At 36.1% G+C, this 17400-nt stretch overlaps 1 protein-coding gene and 2 long non-coding RNA genes across 4 annotated transcripts in view; 2 read left to right on the forward strand and 1 right to left on the reverse strand.

Moving 5' to 3' along the window:
- The window catches only part of LOC101740097 (frizzled-2), a 172862-nt gene that overhangs the window by 72394 nt on the left and 83068 nt on the right, over positions 1-17400 (forward strand). The gene's annotated exons all lie outside the window — the stretch shown is intronic.
- On the forward strand, positions 4950-6899 carry LOC134199603 (uncharacterized). The gene is made up of 2 exons (XR_009974166.1): positions 4950-6262; positions 6620-6899. It is a non-coding gene; the product is annotated as an uncharacterized LOC134199603 (long non-coding RNA).
- On the reverse strand, positions 6891-8257 carry LOC119629089 (uncharacterized). The gene is made up of 2 exons (XR_009974165.1): positions 7389-8257; positions 6891-7280 (listed from the first exon to the last, which is right to left on the reverse strand). It is a non-coding gene; the product is annotated as an uncharacterized LOC119629089 (long non-coding RNA).

Consider the following 17400-nt stretch of genomic DNA (forward strand, 5'->3'; position numbering starts at 1 on the left):
TTTCTTTTTTTAATACTTCAGGTTCTGAAAAACCTCCTTCATTTCTGTTACCTAATACATTAGGAATTTCGACAGTTGTAGGAGAATAATTATAGCTTTTTTTATCTTTCAGATTTTCTTCTGAATTGTAGCATTGTTTAATTTTTAGTTCTTCCGTTTGTATTAGTTTGAATTTTTTTATACAATCCAAACCAATTAAAAAATCATAATTAAAGTTGACGTTATCTATTATAAATACATCCATAAAACCTTCAATATTATAGATTTTTATTTTTAATGTTACAATACCTTTTGTTTTCTTCTCACCATTAATAGTTTTCAAATTAACTTTTTCTATATCACCTGAATTTTCTTTGGGTTGTATTTTCAATAATTTTGCATTGATCAAAGACACATTTGACCCAGAATCATAAATTCCAGATACTTTTAAAGTATCATTTAATGTTAACTTGACTTTTATTAATGGTGGCACCTCTAGTTTTTTGGATTCTTCTCATTTAATTCGATTTCCAATTCAGAATTATTTATGTTTCGTACGACTGTTTTTTTATTATTTTCCTTAAACCAACAGCTTTCTTCGGGATGGTAACGTTTACCTTTTTTTTCCTTTAAACATATTAAGCAAGGTTTTGTTTCTTTATTTTTTCTATAATAATATGTAGTATCGGAATATTTAATATCAAATTTATTATCAAATTTATTTTTCCCAACAAGATATTCTAGTCTTCCGATTTCGTTATAAAGATCTTCTGTTCCCTGTATGTTTTCCCTATCTATTTTGTCAGCAACATAATTAGGTAATCCGAATGCTATCAGGTCTATGAGTGTCCCAGTATCAATCGACTTCCTGACTTCTAGCAACAATTTTTCTTTTTTTAAAGCATAGTCAAGTAAAGATCCAACTTGATATTTGAAAGCTAGAGCATATTTAACGGGAGACCAGCCTTTGCTTGCAAATGTCCTGCAAAAATTTTCTTCCCATTTTTTCCATTCTGAGTCTATATTCAATTTCATTAACATACAATTATACCAATCTACACTACTGTACTCCAAAAAAAATTTTAAAATTTCTATTTTGTTTTTGTCTTCTTTTATTTTAAAACGCTCACATTCCTTATTGAAATCTTCAATCCATTGTGAAGCGTTTGGATTTCTCCCAGAAAATTTTTCAATGATGAATTCCTTAGAAATTTTGTTTAAATTTTGAGTTTCCGTTTTATTTATTTTTTCTTCAAGCATTTTTTCTAATAATTTTTCAACGTTCTGATTCGAATCGTCAATTATAGACTTAGCATTGCTCTCCGAAATTTCTTCCAAATAAAAATCATCAAATTGTAAATTTTGATCCTCGTCTAAATAAATTCTTGACATATCATTTGTCAAAGTAATCCATACTTTTCTGGTTTGGTGTCTTTTGTTTAAAGATTTTTTTACCTTTGCATAATTTGAAGTTTTTGTAATTTCTTCATGAAAGTTGGCATTTTGATATTCGATTGGTATCCCAAAAATCTGTCCATCAGGTGTAGCAATTGAAGTTATGCATATAACATTTGATTTTCCATCTTCCGTTGATTTCACAGCAAAATCAAACCTTAATTTTTCCATTTTATTCATGGTGTTGCAAAAAATGTTGTTTTATAACATTTAAAGCCCTTAATTTAATAAAATTATTATATTAACAAACTGAACTTTCTTTTTACTTAATGTCAAACTTCACTGAATGACATTTAAGAAAAATCCTTTTTATAAAACTAAAGAGTTTTAGACTATGAAGGTTTTTCTTTACATATATTAGTATAGAAGATATTGCGCTATGAGAGAACAAGATCTGTGACAGTTGACGTGACGCGCTAGTAGTAGTTTTCATGTGAAAGCTACAAATTACCATTTTACCAAATTACATAATTATTAAGAAATAGTAATTCTCGTACACGAAACATCAATAATTATAAAAGTTTTGAAATTGACAATAGTTCTAATTCTACGGAATTCGATATTAAGCATACGTGTTTTACATTATCATTTTAAAACTTAAATTATTTAATTTATCTCCCATTTCTGAATTAAGACGTGCCTTAAATTACCATACAAAATCTACAATCATTCTGTTTGAAGCTTGTTATAGCCTTCCAATGTTCACAAATAGTACGGGTAAAGCTAAAAGAAAAGTACCCCAAAAAAACACAGGCGTATTTGTCTCTTAGAATAAAAACAATCTTAGGCAGTAGTAGTCAAATCCCCAATTAGAACACTCTATGGTCCGGTTGACAGCTATCTACTCGGTGGCATCGGGTCACAATTCCTGGAGGCCCGACACATTAAGATTTAAGATAACTTCCTTTCCACACTGACCGAGTGAACGAACGATCTGCTATCACGGCTTACCCATTAAATGTCTTGAAGAATTTGGGGGATATAACTTTTAAAACTTTTACCAAATCGCTTATATACTTTGTTTGCATAGCTTCTTAGTGTGGAGATGAACTCACGCTCCAACTTTTTTATTTATTTATTGCATGGCTGGACGAGCTCACAGCCCACCTGGTGTTAAGTGGAACCCTTAGACATCTACAGTGTAAATGCGCTACCCACCTTGAGATATAAGTTGTAAGGTTTCAAGTATAGTTACAACGGCTGCCCCACCCTTCAAACCGAAACGCATTACTGCTTCACGGCAGAAATAGACAGGGCGGTGGTACCTACCCGCGCGGACTAACAAGAGGTCCTTCCACCGCAACCTCAATGCTGTTACCCGTCTTAAGACTCGTGGTCAGAAATTCAATAAGTTCACAATAGCGGTCCTATCCTTCAAGACAACGTATGGCTGCATCACGATCGGAATGGCGCATTAGGTTTGCCGTTAGCTTAAGCCCCGGGTCCCAAACCGCTAGTCGTGAGCGGCTCATTTTGAATTGCCAGCTCTAACCTTCGACTTACGAATAGTTTTTTTTTCTGCTCTAAGCAGCTTACGTAACACTGTACGAAAATTTACATTCAATAATATTTAAAACCGTTTTAGCATTAAAGTCATTTTGTTTGTCAATAGAAAACTATTAAACGAAATAGAATCGTGTAAGTTAGTACAAAGCTATCGCTCTATCGAATATTCAATGAACTTTTCGAAATGAGGACCAAATAAAGCAAGCCATTTACAAGCGAACAAATTTAGAAAGATAGCTTTTTTTAACTTCTTACTTTAGATATTTTGACAGATTTGCATTGGCAGTCTGGAGCAGACTGAAATAATAACTTTAGCTTCGGCAACACAGGCTTAGGAATTATATGACACACTCTTTGTAAAACTCAATGCACGTTGACTATGTTTTTGTACTTTAAAATATTCAAGTGCAGTGTATTTTTTGTTTGGTTTTTGTTTTCTTAAAATCGTAGGTTTAACTACCGAAGTCAATTTTTCTTACATTTTAAAAATACATAACTAGATCGCAGCCGCCAAAATACCACAAATAACTCTCACGCTCATAACACTCACTGCAGCGTTAAAATATTCATTTTTTTCCATTTAACGGCATGAATTGTAAAATTACCATTACTTCTAAATTGAGTTTATGTGAATATGAGTTTTGAGAATATCATTAATGTGCATGTTTTATTAAAGACATTCTTATTTAAAAATAAATCAGAAATACTAACAAGCAAGCCAGTGAATAGGATTCGTTAATCCGATTACGAGTTCTTTGAAAAAAAATTCATATAATTGTCGCTTTGACGTGTTGTCGAGTTTCGTTATAACATATTTTTTCATATGAAAAGGATTTCAGTGCTCCGTCGCTTCATTTCATCTGAATACCTTTTTGAGATGTTAAGCTCGCTTTTGTGACCGTAGTCTGGGGCTTTTCCCAGTTTCGTTGACAGAAAATAAATGTATTTTTTTTCCTTGTTTCAATGCAGTAGAAATTTTGTTAAAAGCAAACTATTTTGATTAAGTTAATAAACTGAAGAAGTACATGTGTGTATAACAATATTTTTGCTTTTAATTGCGTGTTTTTCTTATCCAGTCACGCGGTGCTTTAAATAGATGTGCTCCACAAACTTCTGTTTTATCGGTATTATTCTATACGCATTATAATTATACGATTACTGGTCATGGCAAAGAACACATACAAAACTCGTCTGAAAGTGAAAGTTTCAAATTCACTACTCCGCTGTGTCAACAATATCGAACAAATCAAACGATTGTACTTTATTCGGGGATATTCAGTGAATTGAGTAGTTTGAAAGACAATTCGCCCCGGGACGTTTACAACTGTGTTGAGGTCAGAACGCTTGGAAACGGTTGGAAATTTCTCGATTTATACCTACTTTAAAAAAAAAGCAAGATTTTCAAACTGTTTTTTCTTAACCTAAAAGACTTTCAGTTTTGATCCCTGCTATGAAGAAAGGGCACGTCTGGACCGAGGGTGCGATTTCGTATTATACAATACAAGAATACGTGATCTCAAAAGTAACGATTGATCCGATCAATCGTGCAGCTTTATTAGCCAAACTCACATTCTCGCAGCGCGGAATCAGCGCTGAATTATATTTTACAAATAACATCATGTCATTTTTGCAAGCACAATGTATGCGCACGCATATGTCGCCGTGTCGGATGCGTGAACGGATTTAGCAGAATCGCACGACAGCCAGGTTATGAAATTGTGCACGTTATTAGATCGGAATCCTGAATACTTACAAGGTATGATTGAATATTGCGTCTTGGAAACGTGATTTTTAATACTGATGAAGAGGTTTCATTTTATTATCCGACTAAAAAAAAGCCGATTGAAAAAAAGGAAGGTTGTGATTTTAGTTGTACCTACTAGTAGTCCCGCATCGTAATTAAAATTATAAGTTTGTACACTATTATGATTCTATTGTCAAAGATTATACTTCTATAAATTACAGATTTCGCCAAGACTACACTTTAGACAAATATTAATGAAGACAAACAGCATTTAATCTATTCTGAATTTGACCACTATAAGCCATAAGAAAAGTTTGACAATAAACAAATAGTATTCATGTGTGTGTGTGTGTGTGTCAAATACATGGTAGTGTCTGTAATGTTTTTATTTATTGATTTAAGGTATTTTTACGCATAATATTTAAAAAAAATTACGTTCTGCACTCCTCTGTATTCTTTATAAGTGTGAGAAATTTCATACTCCACCGTCCGCGCAATTTTCGTAAAAAGTGGTACAAAGTTTTTGCTTCACGTATTAATATATAGATGTATATGACTTTGGCAGAGTCGAGCGAGCAATTTAATCTTTATTAATTTACTCACGTGCTTTTCTCACTAACGGCCGTTTTCAATAACCTATCTATCCCTAGTTTCGGTTACTAAAGATAGACAAATCTATATTTTTGTCCTTACTTACGTTCCAATAACCTATCGACGGGCAGCAGTTCCTATCGGATTTATCTATCCATCGTCGGGAGGACGGATAGCCTGCTAAAGATAGAACGCTCATACAAATCGTGCTTACTTCCGTTTCAATATGAGTTTTAAGTAACTCTGCGGTAGGCGGCGCTATCTCTAGTATGGGCATTCGCTTATCTGTCAAAATCGGCCGGTTACATGTTTATCTTTCGAAAGTAAATCGCTATAATTTAATAATTGTTTCTCTTCATATTGGCATATTGTAGCAGTGATGATAGTGATATGGAATTATTTCAAATGATAATGGATTGTGATGCAGATAGTGATAGTGAGGCCGATATCATATGGTTAGGAAAATAAAGATCGCCTGAATTACATGGCGAAGATCAATAATTACGAATTTGACTATAGATTTCTGAGCAAAGGTGTTGTGAATCAATTGATTAATTTAATGAGACCATATTTGAGTGTAACGTCAAAAAGGTAAGATAAATTTTAACCATAAAAGTACTCGTTATTACAACTTATATTTGTTTATAGCAATAGCAAAATTATACCTAATTTTTGTTGTGTTACAAAATCACACTCAACAGGAATTCTATAATACTGCTGGATTCCCATGGTGCCCTAAATGACATTCATATACATATACTAATACAATAACCTGGTAGGCTATTTACCTTCATTCTTATTACACACTGATACCTCTACATTTTATATTTGTGTTACAGATTCAAATATAGGAGAGGAATTTAGAAATAGAAAAAGAGCATTTTGAATGTGTAATTTGTGTGCAATGCATCATTGATGTTTCAAAATGTTGTTGCTTGATGGCCTGACTCCATGATACAACTATAATTAACCATTCCGATTGAAAAGGTATTTCTTATTTATATTATTATTATTATATATTATTATTATATTTTTATTTATTTATATTATATATTTAGGTGTTTATATGAATTTAATATGACACTATTATAATAAATTATCTACATATCAAGAGAACATTGATAACAAGGTAGACTTGGAAATTGCTATTTGCTTGCCGATAGAGGCTATCCCCACAACCCTATCTTTTAACATGATTAATTAACCCACATACTCAATCGGAACGATTTAAAATGAATCACATATTAAAACAAGAGATACTATAGAGAGGTAATCTTTTTTTAAGTTAAGAGTTTGTTATTCTGTATTGTAAAATAAAGTAAGCGAATAATGTATATTTTTCAGATGCATTGGTGTTTGTAAAAGAAGACTCCCTGTATTATCATTGAAAAGTAGATTAAAACTAGAAAATATGCAAGCTGTTATTATAGCTGCCATGCTGCATAATATCGTCAGGAGTATGAATTTAGAAGAATTAGAATCAGAAATTTCAGTCGCAGATACATTACAGGAAAATAATATAATTGTTCGTAACAATTTTCCAGAACGTACATCTGAAATACAACTACTTATAAATAATTGCTTCCAAAGATAATTTATAAAATAAACTCCAATGATAATTTGACTATTTTTTATTTTCCAAAATGATAATTACATAGTGGTTAGTACATGCAAGATATTTAATTTAGAATTTCTACATATACTTAAAAAACTATCTAACATAAAATTATTATTGCCTACTTAATTTATGAAATCCTTTTAAGTAATTTTTAATTTTTTAATCTAGCATTATCTAAATCTAACTTAAGTTTTGCTACAACAATCTCCTTTTCTTCATTTTCCAAATCAAGCCTCTTTTTTGCTATTAGATATTCTGCTAATACATTGCATTTCTTTTCTTCCATCTTGTTTCCGCTTGGCTGTAAAAGTGTTAAAAATATATGTGACCTACAACAATGTGCATGCTTTATCCAAAATTTCATCTGCAATCCTTACCACCTCCAGCCTGTAACAAAGAGCATAATTATTTCAAATACTATGTACGGCAACTTAAAGAAAAAATCATGTTTGTCAATGTGTTATTAGAGACAAACTATCAAATAATTATTCTAACCTTACTAAGGTTGTTTCTTATGTTGCCGTAGCGTTTTTTAAGTTTTCCCATTTTAGTCGAAGCTGCGATGGAGTTCATGGGAAACGACGAATCGACGAATTAAAATCATTTACAAGGGTTGGCCAAGCCTGCTGCTTCAATTTATTGTTTGTGGCATTTGTTGCCTTATTATTGATGTGTTTTTTCACCGCCACAAGTTCTGCTAGAATCATCGTCTCATCTTTTGTCATGGGTGCTGCCTTTCTTGACTGAAAAAGATATATTTTCTAAACTTGAACTCAAAGTTTTCAAAGTAAAATTATTATTATCAATGTAGTTCATAGATACTTACAGAATTCATTTTATTTCACTGTAGCTCTTTAATTATAAACACACTTAGAATTATAAACGAAAGTTTTAAAGCGTTTTGGAGGTAAGTCATCACCTAATATAGTAGGTAAACAATAGAAAAACAAACAAAAGAAACTGATCACTGCATTGGCAAACGGACTGTCAAAACGTTTCGTTTCATAATTTCGACTAGGATAAAAATAGCAATACGTCCAATTTAAAAAAATCTACATATGTTTTTATTACTTTTTGTTATAAACAAATGTGTTTATGGTAGTCTACAATATGCTGGTTAAATTATAGTTATAATTTAGAATAAAATAAAATAAGTCTTGATCCTGATGTTGTTTCGTATTTGTAGTAGAACGAAACGTATCAAGAGGCTCGGATAAATCGGAGGGAAGAAGCTATCTACTGTTGGTTAAAGAGAGATAGCACTTATCCGTGATTGTGAAACGCAAACTAAGGATAGATACGCTCTTGCTGATATTCGGAGATAGCTATCTATCCGAAAACTCAGATACGTTATTGAAAACGGCCGTAAGTCCTATTTAGCTTTGATAATCCAACTTCTTGTTTTTCTACGTCAAATATAACACCGATACTTATTAAACTGACCTCGTTATATTGGATTGAAAACAAAAGAACAAATGGTTGCATTTATTCAATCAGATTTCCTAAAATCACTGAATTTAGATTTTAAGTTCAAGCAAAGTGAAGGTATTGACCCACGACTCCAAGACTACAAGAATTTTCACATTGAACTTTAGCTGTTAAAACTTTAACTTTGCATAGTGTGTAGCTACTGACAAATTAACTCTCGAACAATTAACTTGTATAAGCGTTCAGTTAAAACTGTTAGTTTCCTATATGCTTCAAACTCCGGTACTTAAAGAAAGTTCCAGCAAGCTTTTAAGTCTAATGAGCTATTAGGATATCGATGCAAAAGTTATTAGCTCATTGCGTTGCTAAAAACAAATCGCAGAGCATTAAAAAAAATCGTTTCTGAGAAAGGTAACGTAAAATGGAAAATTAAAATGTATATTTAAGATTTATTGTTAATTATGCATACGCTTCAAATAATGCAAATAAGTCCACGGTCATTCCCCACAAATCGGTCGCACGTTAACTATGCGTGATATTGATCCAATCATAATCTAACCTAAGACACGCTGTTTGCCAAATTACAATAACTAAGACGTAGTTAGATTTATCCCCTCATGCGGGCAATGATCGGAGGCGCTGGAGAGACATTATAAGGAGTAAAATCCTGTAGAAATATGATGACCACGACCCTCAGCAGTGAGGAAACGACGCGAGCAGGAGGAAGGTTTAATTTCTATTGCATATTGGCTATGGCTGTCTTTAAATGAATTGCAGAACTGTTTCGAGATGTGTGTATTACCTTAGGTTTTTTTCATATTTACATAAGCATATATTTCTTTATTCTCACGTTACTTATCCACTTAAATTTACGGAATCATATGTTCTAAATCGCGCACGAATCGTCTCTCTTGTAGTTAGCTCTTAAAAGCATATAAGATATGATTTGCGAAATTCGAATATGCCATTTGTAACAAAAGCGCAATATTTTGTTGCGTTCAATACTTAAACACGATCTAAAAGAACATTTCTGTTTCATGCGAACAACAAACTCGTCCGCAAAATCACAATCTTAAAATAATAACTTTTAAATGTGACACAGTTCATTCACTCGCAAAATAAATGCAAAACAAAATGGTGCCGGACATTGTCGCAAAATGGCGGCGGACGATGTTGGCTTTTCTCCAACAGGACGTTAGGACTACGAATTAGGCCAATGGAGGCTTTACCCAAACATTCTTGTATTACTGAGATGGATTTTAAGTGTGTGCTTCAGAGAGATAGAGATGCTTCGATGGTCCAATGGGATGATGATAAATACCATAAATATCATATGCGTTTTCGTCATTGGTTCTTTGGAGTACATCGATTCAACCGAGGAACTGGAATCCCAAATCATTCCAACACCTCGTCTCTGTGTTGTGTAGTAGACGAAGCAAGGAAACATATACGCTATTAGTATTTAAGCAATAATTTCTAAAAAAATCTCACAACAAACAATACCAAAAAAAATTACTTTATCTCCGAGCATTAAGTCAAAAGTTCCCAGTTAGAATATACCACTTATCTAAACGCAGTGATTGAGTTATTGCATCTGTTCGTCCGTCCTCGTGTTATTATTATTAATTACATATTTATTGAAGGCTACGCCCACGGTGTTTGGGAACGGGTTTTTTGAAATCAGTACAATGTACAAGCGAAAGCGTTTCATTATTTCTTAAATAATATTTTAATTTCTTTCGTTTCATTAACTTAATCAAGAGAGTCTAATGGAATGGATATTACGGCCGATAATAAAAAACATCAATGTACCTACTTCTCCTACCATCAATTGCCAATGTCAAAAAGTTTAATTAGAAATGACACAAAATAATTGTATCAAAAAATCCTTACCAAATGAATAAATATTACGGCATCCACTGCAGTCTGCGGCGAACAAATTTTGTAAATCTATATTTATCTTCTCCTCGCACTTTGAGAGAATAACTCCTATCAACACATTATATTATATAATACCGCTTCAGCCTCTCACAAAGACAGCTGCCATCCAAAGAATTGATATAAATAACATTTTGACAAGGTACGCGAGTGTCACGCAGCAATAAATTACGGCGACGGGCTGTAAATCGCAGAGAGCGGACGCAGACGCGAGTGCGGGAGCGTTTTGCAACAATACCAGACTTACAGCATGCATAATCGAAAAAAAGACCACCAGTTTTTAATTTTCAATTTTATTAGTAAGTATATTTTAAGGCCCATTTTATTAGTAAGTATATTTATTTCGACTTATAGCCCATTTGGTGAATATCACTTTCGCAGCCCAGAGACACGAAAGTTATGAAAGTCACTGCCCACCTAAATCCACGAGAAAGTAGTCATTTTTATAGATCGATATAAATCTTGTAGTATCAGATATTACAAAAACTAGCTGTATTTAGGTCTACTATATATTAACGGGTCATATTGGATGTCCGTTTGTCGTGTTTGGCCAAAATCCCTGTTGTAATTGTATGAAGTGAAGGTTGAAGGAACAGCGTCATCTAATTAAAATTAAATCCACTGGTGCTTGAAGGTATTATGGTATGTCTTCGAGCTTAGTTTATTTTCCAGAAAACTTATTCTAAAAGACACAAATTGTCGGCTTGAATTGTGGGTACTTTTTAAATTCTCTCACTTCTTAGTTCAATTCACTCAACTCACTTATTAAATTTTAGCCATACTGATATTTTGGCAAGATAATCTTGCGTAATCAATAGGCAGTGTAGTAATTGTGATTGTATTGAGATTGGTCTGAAACAATACCTTCACAAGAGCTCTCGTAACTTCCGAAATAATAGAAAAACTCCAAGTTTAAGCTCCTTAAGAAAAAGAAATCCCGCAACTTACTCGAGAGGGGCGGGCAGAGAATATAAATCAGGCCTCAGGGGAACTACCTATCGAATCGAATGAATCGGAAGAAGCGAATGGTAAAAGTTACGAATTTTGCCTGCATTCTTAAAGAATAAATAGAGCTGTCATAGTCTGTCTCACCTCGCTGGTTAGCGTCCTTGGACCTGACCTTAAGATACAGTTTCGATTCCCGGTCACAGCCTGTCCCTGTATTAAATATAATTTGCTATTGGGTCTACCTTTTAGAGTCGTCGTAACGATGGCGTCATGGAGCAATGCGACTACGCTGATGTTCGAATTCCGCAGCAGAAACCATTTTTTCTAATAAAATGCGTTCTTAATAGATGTTTTTTATTGCTAAGATGGGTGGACGAGCTCACCTGGCCCACCTGGTGTTAAGTCACCGAAGACATGAATTCTAAATCTAAATTTGTTTCCCTACTCGCTGGTAGCCTAAGCTGCTATTCCACATGCGGACAGGTAGATGAGTTCACGGGCTCAACCTGAGAGAATTTTCTAACACTAGGCCTAGCCCCTAGCAAGAGCAGTGCAGAATATACCACTGGATCGGAATCGCGACCCATTGTGAAAATCTGGTAAGAAACTCAGTGGGTTGTGTCTATGGGTTAGTTTGCTCGTCGAGCTCTTCGTCGTAATCAATGAGTTCGACGGCTGCCCCACCCTTCAAACCGCTTCACGGCAGAAATTGGCAGGCCGGTGCTATTTTACCCGTTCGGGCTCACAAAACAGTGCACATCAGTATTGGATTATGCTAATAAAAACTTTTTGTGGGTGTGATTTTTATTGCTCAATATCATTCCCTCGCCGTAGAAATCATTCGAAAAAAAAACAGAAGACAATTTGAGACTTCAGTATTTACATTGCGATTATAAAAGGCTCCGGTAGGCGGTCAACGCCAAATTGACATAGAATCCATTTCATTACCAATAGCAATGAAATCTTTGAGATAAGACTTTCCAACTTTTTAATACTCTGGCAGATTCATTTTATCGTAGCAGCCCATAAATTCTTCGGCATGGTCGGGGCAAACGACAGCGTAGCACGCCATGTTAATGATTTATAGCCGTATTATGTAAAACTCTGGTACTTATAATGAAGATACTATTTGCTTGCACGCAACTCGTCTGTCCAGCTTTGCTATAATAGCTCTTATCTGATATTGGTGTGGTCTGTGTTAAGTGGTTATCACGTCATACCCCAAGTGATAAGCGCTGCCAACCTGACAGATGAGATGGAGATTGCAATACAGAGGAGAACCTCCACTCTTCAGGCCACACTAATGATGCACAGCAGAAACTTGTAGACTAGTGTTATGCAATATTGCAGGGTTACAAGCTCTGGTTCTCAAGTGTCAAGAGCACTTTTACAAAGTTTACTTCATTAATGAAATATTACAGCAAGGTACATAGGTGCTACACAGTATAGAGTAAAGCTGATGCTAAAGCTGACCAGATATCATCGCTCCTCATGGGCATCAGCAACTAAACACTGATTGAGTAGTGAGCTTTTCGTTCCAAACGACATCCGTTTATTGTAAGTAAATTTAACAAAAATAATCTGTTTTTGAAGTACAGAGCGAGATATAAACTCAGTGCTGTAGAAACGTAGAGATCTCCGGCTAATTAGCGAAAACTGGCCCTTTTCATTAGTCCTTATGAAATATGAATCTTTCCAATTTCACGAGAGAACTTTGTTGAATAGCTTTAAAGGTTTTGAATTACGAAATGTTCATGAAAATTCTTGTTAAGTTCTCATGAGAGGACTTATATCTTTTAACTACATTTTAATTTCTATTCATGCCCATGTCGTATTGTCTGACATTTGGCTCCAGAACTGAGAACTTTTCTCCTTTTAATCATGATCTGTAATTAACTCATTGGTATTTTCCCAATGCCCGGGTGTCCGGTGGCAGGACGAGATTGTATCCAAAGTAGGAAGAGACTGGATGATCACTAAAGATAAGCAATAATGGAATTCTTTGGAGGGAGGCTTTTACCCTAAGGGGGTCCACATTAGAAGGAGATTAAATTACATGAGTAGTAGACTTATTATGGTTACTTAGTAATATAATTATCAAATACTAAATTAAGAGCTTACTCTATCTAATTTTTGTGGAATCAAATAAAGCTATTTTATTATTATTATTATTATTTTCCGAATGCTAAATCCTTTTGAGTATTTCATAGTTGACAACAGTATGATTGATTGAGTTCGAATATCTACTGATCTACTCACGGCTACGTGATGACTACGTGATCTACTCACTTCTAATTAAACTCCTGACAACTCATACTTAGTCAATTGTACCGCCATGTCGCTATATGTTATTGACTTAGAATAATTACAATAATAATTAGTGTAATTATTCTAGGGTTTTTGGCATCGATCGTAGGTTTTTGGTACAAAAATTGTGGTACCTATTGAACGTAAGCGCAGCGAATTTTTCGAACAATAAGTACCACCAACAAGTAGGTACCACCACCCTGCCTATTTCTGCCGTGAAGCAGTAGTGCGTTTCGGTTTGAAGGGTGAGGCAGCCATTGTAACTATACATGAGACCTTAGAACTATATCTCAAGGTGGGTGGCGCATTTACGTTGTAGATGTCTATGGGCTCCAGTAACCACTTAACACCAGGTGGGCTGTGAACTCGTCCACACATCTAAGCAATCGACTTCCAACGACATCCACGACATCTTTCCTACAGTTAGCTTTTCGTAGGCTTATCTCATCAATTCGCGCAAGACACGTTTAAACAGCTTGTGCTTTTTCAAATAATTAGCAACTCTCGTCGTCGTGACTTAGAGAAACCTGTAAAGTTCTCCCAGACGTGAGAAATCGTAAATAAAAACAACAAATGCGAGGCTAAAACAAAGAAAAATATACTTAAACAAAAGAAAAACAAATAAAACTTACCTATGTAGTTTGAAGACTCAAGTAACCTTGCGTTCACTAATTGTAAAATATTTAGTAAAAGAACAAATTTAAATTTCCCAGAATCCACAGAATATGAAACGTTCATAAAACCTTTCATCCTCGGTCTGGTGCCAAGAATAGTTTGTCAATATTCACCAATACAAACATTAATTATAAAATTCCATGAAGATTTGAGTACTCAATTAGGGATGCATTAAAATGAGTAATGAGACCCTTGAAGCCGCACTGCGATAATAATTCCCTCAAAATAAAACTAACTGATTAAGATCATTAAAAAACTGCTTAATCAATTAATTACGATGGATTCTATTCAGAATGTTAACAAGTTACCTTTTTTTTTTTATTGCTTAGATGGTTGGACGAGCTCACAGCCCACCTGGTGTTAAGTGGTTACTGGAGCCCATGGACATCTACAACGTAAATGCGCCACCCACCTTGAGATATAAGTTCTAAGATCTCAGTATAGTTACAACGGCTGCCCCACCCTTCAAACCGAAACGCATTACTGCTTCACGGCAGAAATAGGCAGGACGGTGGTACCTACCCGCGCGGACTCACAAGAGGTCCTACCACCAGTAATCATCAGAGGTCATACCTCAGTATTATATCTATATAAACTTAAATAACGTTATTTTTATGTCTGAGTTTCATCAACAGTAGTTCATCAACAGTCAGTTTATCTGTAACTGTACTGTACTTGAATGGAAACTTATATGATACAATTGAGACGTCGATCTGATCTTAAGGTCAACACTAGCATCTGACGGGTGATTAGCTCAATTTTAAATATCATATTCATTCAATTTCATATCTATATATATATATATATATATATATGTCGTGGATAACGACTTTTAGTTGTCGTGGAGAACGACTTTTAGTAATATTAAGACGGTGATTTTGATTATTATTTTAAATGATGAAATGTTGTTTTGATAAATATCACAAAATGAAGGGTAGACTCCGTAACGCCACAGTATAAAATGGCGGTACGTGGACAGAGTCGTGGCATTCCGTGTCAGACAGTAATTCCGTTCGTCTCAGTCAGTGAGTCTCTGTCAGTCAGTCAGTCGGTCAGTCGGTCTGTCGGTATGTGCAACGAAACTGTCGGTTTATCCTGTCATTGTGAAAGTTGTGTGTTGAGTTTCAATAATTATTATTGAAAAGTTTTATTAACTAAACTGAGTTCAATCGAATACGAGTGATGACGGAAACTACCGCTCAGCCATCCCTGACGTGTGCTGACATCAGAAGTGAGATCAGGACTCTACTCTCACTGGCGTGACGTGTTTGAACATGTTCGAAGTACAGCAAAAAAAACATGATGCAGATCAGAATACTAGTAGTGGTACGCCACAAGAGCGTGAATGCAGCATACGTAAGTCGTGTAATAACGTCTCTGTTACCTCGATGGAAGATCTGAGCCACGAAGAAATCGTCACATCTTAGTTCTGGCTCATGTTGCCCAGTTTGACCGTCGACTTCATCACATGGCATTTACTAGCGGAAATACAACACGTAACAAGCTATTGCAAGAAATTAAGAATCTACTAGATTCAATACCAATAACACTACACGTTCGATGACTTCGGGCTCCAGCAAAAAAGCAAGCAAGTTTCCGTGGGGAAGAAAAATTGACACATCTGAAGTCGTCGTGACCTGTAAGATAAGACGTCCGGTGCGTTCGTGTCTGGCGATGCGGCGGTGTTCGGGTTCCGCTGGCGGATGCAGGTTTTTCCGGTGAAGTACGTGCTTGTGCGTGATTGACAAGTGTTCGCGGTTGACTTCCGCAGTATGGGAGTAACATCGTGGAGTAGAGGTGGAACCCGTAAAATTGTAGTTTGCGTGGTGGCTGGTAAGATTTGTTGCGGTAAGAAGTTTGCATGGTGGTAAAATGTCTTGTGAGTCTGCACAGGTAGCCGGAGGTGAGACTTCCGCGGTCGCGGCCCACCCAGTCCGCGAGAACCGTGCGGATCGCCTCGACGGTACGGAGGCCGGCCGACGGGTCCGCCAAACGAAGAGACTACGCCTCCAGCACGGACTGCCGAGATTGGAGCCCCCGCGCTCCGGCTGCACTTGCGCTAGGCCGCGCCGCCTCGTAGGAGACTGTGAGGTATCCTTGAATAACTCTGACTGCGATCGCGCGCTGCCGGCGTCGCAGCGCGGCGACGTTCTCGTGGGTAAGGACGTGGCACCAGACGGGTGCTCCATATAGTGCCATCGACCGCACGGGTACCATCACCCTGCCTATTTCTGCCGTGAAGCAGTGGTGTATTTCGGTTTGAAGGGTGGGGCAGCGGTTGTAACTATACTGAGACCTTAGAACTTCTATCTCAAGGTGTGTGGTGTGTTTACGTTGTGGATGTCTATGGGTTCCAGTAACCACTTAACACCAGGTGGGCGTCTACGCATTAAAACGAAGAGCGTAATCAAACGAAATTAGATCCGAAGTTTAAAGGGCCGTTTAAAGTAGTTGAAGTATTGGATGGTGACCGTTACACATTGAAAGCTTTAAATTTAAAACGTATTTACAAAAATACCCACACGATAGGCTAAGAAAAATGCCAGCAGGTCACATACCAGTCGAGGTTGATGTAAATGATGATGATGAAGAGCAAGCTTAAATTGTGGTGAAAACTCGAGTAAGGATAGTCTATCGGCCGTATTGTGTTCGACCGTACCAGTAGCTATTACGTAGTCGTAGCCCGGTAGAAATCGGTGTCTCTTGAGGAAACTCAAGTAGTCCGTGGGTGCGCGGTGCGCCTTTGGCTCTGGCGGAGGTCGGGGTCTGTAAAGACCATCGTGTGTAGTCAGCGGGTGATGCACACGGGCGATCCACGCTGTGGATGCGCATCATGAGGGCAATTGCGATTGCTGGTCGGCTGGAGAGCCGTGGCGTTAGATATTTTTACTCGGAAGTTTTCTTTGATCTGAGTTCCTGTAAGCTATGCCTGATTTGTACAGAGTAAATTTGAAGTTTGATGAACGACTGTGGTACGTGCTCTGGCTGCTGTATAGTGAACTTTGTATACCCTTTAGTTTGATTTGGTTAAAACGGTATTAAAACAGTTTAAAGCTTTGATGACTTTAAATTTTCCGATAAGTCGTAAAGTGTAGTCAGGAGTGATCGAGCGGAACAAGTGTTCTCGTGGATGTTTTTGATTGTAGGTTAACCATCACACGAGGACTTGTACAGTCAGGAAGGCCGTGTCGCAATCGACACGTGATTGCTG

Source organism: Bombyx mori, chromosome 11 (genome assembly GCF_030269925.1).
Source record: "Bombyx mori chromosome 11, ASM3026992v2".
NCBI classification, from domain to species: domain Eukaryota; kingdom Metazoa; phylum Arthropoda; class Insecta; order Lepidoptera; family Bombycidae; genus Bombyx; species Bombyx mori.